The 5,453-nt window shown below is 52.2% G+C and overlaps 1 pseudogene; it reads right to left on the bottom strand.

The window, feature by feature from the left end:
- Positions 1 to 2,113: 2,113 nt before the first annotated feature.
- On the bottom strand, positions 2,114 to 3,603 carry LOC105479581 (coiled-coil domain-containing protein 137 pseudogene; annotated as a pseudogene).
- Positions 3,604 to 5,453: the final 1,850 nt, after the last annotated feature.

Raw genomic sequence — 5,453 nt, 5'->3', positions numbered from 1 at the left:
GAATTCACGTGGGGGTGGAATATTTCTCTCACTAGCTTTTTTTTTTTTTTTAAACAAGCTATTTAATGGTTATTGTAACATGCCTTGCACTATGTTGATAGAACCTCTCAGATTTCCTAAACCTTTTGTTGTTATTCCATACCTATACACTACCCAGCCCCCACTTGTATGTTCCATATGTACTCTTTTCTTTTCTTTTCTCTTCTCTTTTTCTTTTCTTCTGTCTTTTTTTTTTTTTTTTTTTTTTTTTTTTTTTGGTAGAGACAGGGTCCCACTATGTTGCTCAGGCTGGTCTTGAACTCCTGGACTCAAGCAATCCTCCTTCCCTGGCTTCCCAAAGTGCTGGGATTACAGGCATGAGTTGCAGTGCCCAGCCATTCCATATATGTGATGGAGAAGAGAGCTTACACCAACCTAACAGTTACTTAATGTTGTATAACGAACCATGGCAAAGCTTAGTGGCTTAAAACAAGAGTCATTTATTACATTTCACAGTTCCTGTGCAGCAGCTTGGCCGGGAGGTCCAGACTCTGGACTTCTCATGAGGTTGCAGTCATCTGAAGGCTTGACTGAGGCTGGAAGATCCACTTCCAAGGTGGCCAACTCACGCGACTGGCAGCTTAGTGCTGGCTATTGGCAGGAGGCCTCAGTTTCCCTGCAGAGGTTGCTTAAGTGTCATGATGGCATGCTGGTTGGCTTCCCCCAGGCTGAACCACCCAAGCAGAGAGCAAGACAGAAGCTACAAAGCCTTCATGACTTAGCTTTGAAAGTCACAAATCATCACTTCCATCATGGTATACCATCTACACAGGCTAGCCCTGATTAAATGTGGGAAGGCATGAATACCAGGAGGTGAGGATCATTGAGGTCCATCCTCATTAGTCAAGGCCATGCAATCTCAGCATGGGCAATACCATCCCAACCAGGCAAAAAAAATTCATTCTTGGAAAGAATGAAAAAAAATTACTTTTTATGTATAAGCAAAGATATACATACTGTACATAAACAGATACAAAGTATATCTGTGGCGCTAAAGTTTCATGGTGAAGGGAACAGACAATAAGGAAAAAAATTGTCTAAAAAATCTTGGGGGTGGCTGGGCATGGTGGCTCACGCCTGTAATCCCAGCACTTTGGGAGGCCGAGGCAGGCGGATCATGAGGTCGGGAGATCGAGACCATCCTGGCTAACACAGTGAAGCCCCATCTCTACTAAAAATACAAAAAATAAAGTGGGTGTGGTGGCGGGTGCCTGTAGTCTCAGCTACTCAGGAGGCTGAGGCAGGAGAATGGCATGAACCCGGGAGGCAGAGCTTGCAGTGAGCCTAGATCGCACCACTGCACTGCAGCCTGGGCAACAGAGCGAGACTCTGCCTCAAAAAAAAAAAGAAAAAAAAATCCTGGGGGTGATTTTTTTTTTTTTAATTTGAAAGTAAACTTTAATGTCGAAAATGCAAACTTGGGGAGGGCAGAAAGATCACACGCAAGGCTGCCACTTCACACCTGGAGGGTTGCATGGTGGCCGGGCAGAGGCACTCCTCACTTCCCAAATGGTGCTGGGCAGGCGGACTCCACTGCTAGATCTGTGACTTGGGTTTAAGCCTCTCCCTTCTGCCCTCATCTGGAGATGCTGATAGCCTGGGCTCTCCCTCCTTTGGCTCGGGGTGGAGACTGAAGCCTGGAAAGACCCTGCCCTCAGCAGGAACTCCCCCTGGGCCCCGCTCTGTGACCCTGAGCCCAAATCTGGATCCTTCCTTTACTTTCTCAAGCCACTTTGGGCCTGCCCAGCTCTTTTAGAGCCCTGTCATGTAGGTGACAATACTGTTTTCCCTTCCCTCCCCTCCCCTCCCCTCCCCTCCCCTCCCCTCCCCTCCCCTCCCCTCCCTTCCCCTCCCCTCTCCTCCTCTCCCCTCCCCTCCCCTCCCCTTCCCTTCCCTTCCCTTCCCTCTCTTTCTTTCTTGCATTTTAAATAGAGACAGGGTTTCATCATATTGGCCAGGCTGGTCTTCAACTCCTGACTTCAGGTGATCCACTCGCCTCAGCCTCCCAAAGTGCTGGGATTACAGGCGTGAGCCACCGCGCCTGGCCCCCATTCTCACCTTCTTGGTGTAAGTGCTGTCATCACGTTCCACCCCAACCAAACCTTGAGTGGGCAGCCTCTGCAGGGGACCACTCACAACTGGCCTGTAGTCACGGTCCCCTGCAGAGCCCTCACAGGTGGTCCAGATGTGCCCACTGGCCCTACCCCAGGTGCGTCTTCCGTGCCTCTGGTCTGCTCTGCCTGATGTGCGCTGTGCACTTGACTCTGCTGACTCCCAGGGGGCCTCCATCACACACAGAGCCAGCCTCATTAGCGGTCTCGGTAGGTGGTGTTCAGGGACAGGGTAATGGGATCCAGCCCTTCCTAAGGTGTACCTGGGCTGCAACTCAGAATGGACGTTCAGAACAAAGAGACGCAACTGTGAGTGACCCTGGGCCCCACAGGCCAACCATCAACTAGGCCTTGGCCCTAGTCCATCGGGCACTCACCCCTTGCAACATGTGGACCCACTGATGCCCAGTCTGTGAACGAGTACCTGGAGGCCTCAGCCCACGCTGCTGGCATGGCCAGAGAAAAGGATCTGCCTGCCTCTCCCCCACCCAGGTGTGGCAGCTCCTGGTGCCAGTTTCCCAGGAGCATGGCCAGGCCCCGGGTCTCTCCATCACAGCTGTGGCTCTCGCTTCTTCCGGGAAGTGAGGTGGGGTCGCTCCTCTTGCAGCAGTCGCTGCTTCAATGCTCTGTAGGCCTGCACGGCCTCCTATCTCTCCTCCCCACAATCCGCTGGTAGGCCAGGGAGGCAGTCAGAGGCTGAGACACACCGCCAAAGCTCAGAAGCATCCTCAGCATCTGCGATCTCCTGCCAGGCTGGTCCTTGCTTACGCTCCTCCCAGGCCTGGTGGTCACCTCTGGAGGCTGCAGGACAACCTCACCAAACTTCATCGTGTCTCTGAGCAACTCCTGCTCCAGCCTGTCTGCCATCTTTTCCTCCTTTTTCTGCTGGACTTTATCTAGTCGTCGCTTCTGGAATGCTTTTTTTTGCTTTTTTCAGCTCAGACTTATCCTTGGGAGCTGCCTGGACGTCTGGCTGCCGGGTGGCCTGGTTCTTGCTGAGGAATAGCACGTGCTGGACCTCTTGCTGCATGCGCTGGATATAGGCCTAGTCAGACTCCCCTTTCCTCTGCTTGAACTTGGGGATGGCGATGTCGGGCTCCACTCCCTTTGCTTCCTTCTCCAATGTCTTTCTGAAGGCCACCTGGGCTGCTTTCTTCCTCTTCTTGTTACCGATCGGGTTTTTCATCTTCTGGCAGCTCCCCATAATCTCCCGGAGCCAGAAAGGGATCTCCTCTTCGTCCTGGTTCTTGGGCGTGCAATTCACTTTCTTCTCTTTGCTGCGAAGCCCGGACCACGGGACTGGGCGCTGCTTTCCCAGCGGCTGCCCTTGGTGCCGCCGCTGCACCCGCCGGGGACTCCCAGGACCCACTGGCACCCTGGGCACCACTGTTCCACCTCCAGCTTGCGCCATCTCCATGCTGAAAGCTTCCCTAGTGAAGCCACTTCTGCCTTCCTCCAGTTTTTAAAATGGTTAAGAAACACTGGCTAAAACTTTTTCAGTTGTAAGCAATAAAACCCAATTCAAACTGACTTAAGCAAAAATGAAGTTCACGAGTCTGGACTTCAGGTATTGCCAGATCCAGAGGTTCAGATATTATCAGCAGTGCTTTTTCTATCCATATTACACACAGACTGTCTCCAAGCAGCTGTCCGTGAGGGTCCCTGTGAGTGTTATTTACATCTTACTGCCCGCTATCTGGGAGGATTGTGAAACACTGCCCAGCCCTAACAAGCCTAGATTAGACAGCAGTGTAGGCGCTAAGACTCCCACGTATATGGGCAGAGAAGATAAAAGACCTTCAACCATTTCACAGTGCTGCCTGGGGAGGGCTCATTTTCTCCTGATATTCTAGGAGAACAAGAAACACAGGGCTTCGCAATCTCATAGGTATAAATTCAAATCTAAGATCTACCAGTTACTAGCTCTGTGATCCTTAAAGTTCTTAAAGCTTCGGTTTTTCATCTGTAAAATGGAGGTAATGGTAGTCACCCATAAGACTATTGCTAGGATTAGTTGAGACCGTGCATGTAAAGTTTCCCACAGAGCACCTGCACATGCTAGCTAAAAGAGGAGAGGAAGAGGAGGAGGATTGTAAGTGGGGGATGCGTATTTCCTATTTCCAGAGAGGGGAGGACACCTGCCCACTCCAAATGTTTTCTGCTCTTGTGTTGCTTTGCTTAAGGTTGAAATCCCCAGGAAAGAAACACAGATTGGCCAAGCTTGGGTGATGGGTAAGGCCAGGTGAAGTCAGTGCACTTTGCTTGACCCACCAAGGTCACCCAAATCGGGGTGGAGTGGTTCCCCAGAGGAAAATTGGGTACTGTTAGGAGATAGGAGGGGACGGACACTGGGTAGGAAAAGTGCAGATGTCCACCACAGACATCCTTCAATGCAATGTCCCAGGAAGCCCTGACCCATACTTCCTTCCCCTCACCCCCTTGTGTCTATTTTCTCTCCTAGTGGCATCTGCAGAGAAGGAATAGGTGATTGTGGCTGACACAGTCAACTGCCTCACCCAAGGACCTTTCCCACCTTCTTTTAGCTGCCTAAGTTCAAGAGTTGACCATCCCTGGCCTGCTCTGCCTGATGTGTGCTGTGCACTTAGCTCTGCTAACTCCCAGGGGGCCTCCATTACACACAGAGCCAGCCTCATCAGCTGTTTCAGTAAGTGGTGTTCAGGGACAGGGTAATGGGATCCAGCCCTTCCTAAGGTGTACCTGGGCTGCGACTCAGAATGGACGTTCAGAACAAAGAGACGCAACTGTGAGTGACCCTGGGCCCCACAGGCCAACCATCAACCAGGCCTTGGCCCTAGTTCATCGGGCACTCACCCCTTGCAACATGTGGACCCGCTGAAGCCCAGTGTGTGAACGAGTACCTGGAGGCCTCACCCCCTGCTGCTAGCATGGCCAGGGAAAAGAATCTGCCTGCCTCTCCCCCACCCAGGTATGGCAGCTCCTGGTGCCTGTTTCTCAGGAGCATGGCCAGGTCCCGGGTCTCTCCATCACAGCTGTGGCTCTGGCTTCTTCCGGGAAGTGAGGTGGGGTCACTCCCCATGGAGCCACCGCCACTGCTTCAATGCTCTGTAGGCCTGCACGGCCTGCTGTCTCTCCTCCCCACAATCCGCTGGTGGGTCAGGGAGACAGGGGGACAGGGCACCTCCCCGGCCCCAGGAAGGGAATATCGCTTGGACTCACCAGATCATGGTAATTCCATTACCCTTGCCAGCAACTGTGGGTACATGACTATTATAGCCAGTGGGATTTAATGGGATATCCTCTGGGCACCTCTGGGAGAGTCAT

This window comes from Macaca nemestrina, chromosome 2 (genome assembly GCF_043159975.1).
Source record: "Macaca nemestrina isolate mMacNem1 chromosome 2, mMacNem.hap1, whole genome shotgun sequence".
Classification (NCBI taxonomy): domain Eukaryota; kingdom Metazoa; phylum Chordata; class Mammalia; order Primates; family Cercopithecidae; genus Macaca; species Macaca nemestrina.
Note: the sequence above shows the minus strand (reverse complement) of the source record. Positions and strands in the feature narration are given on the sequence as shown.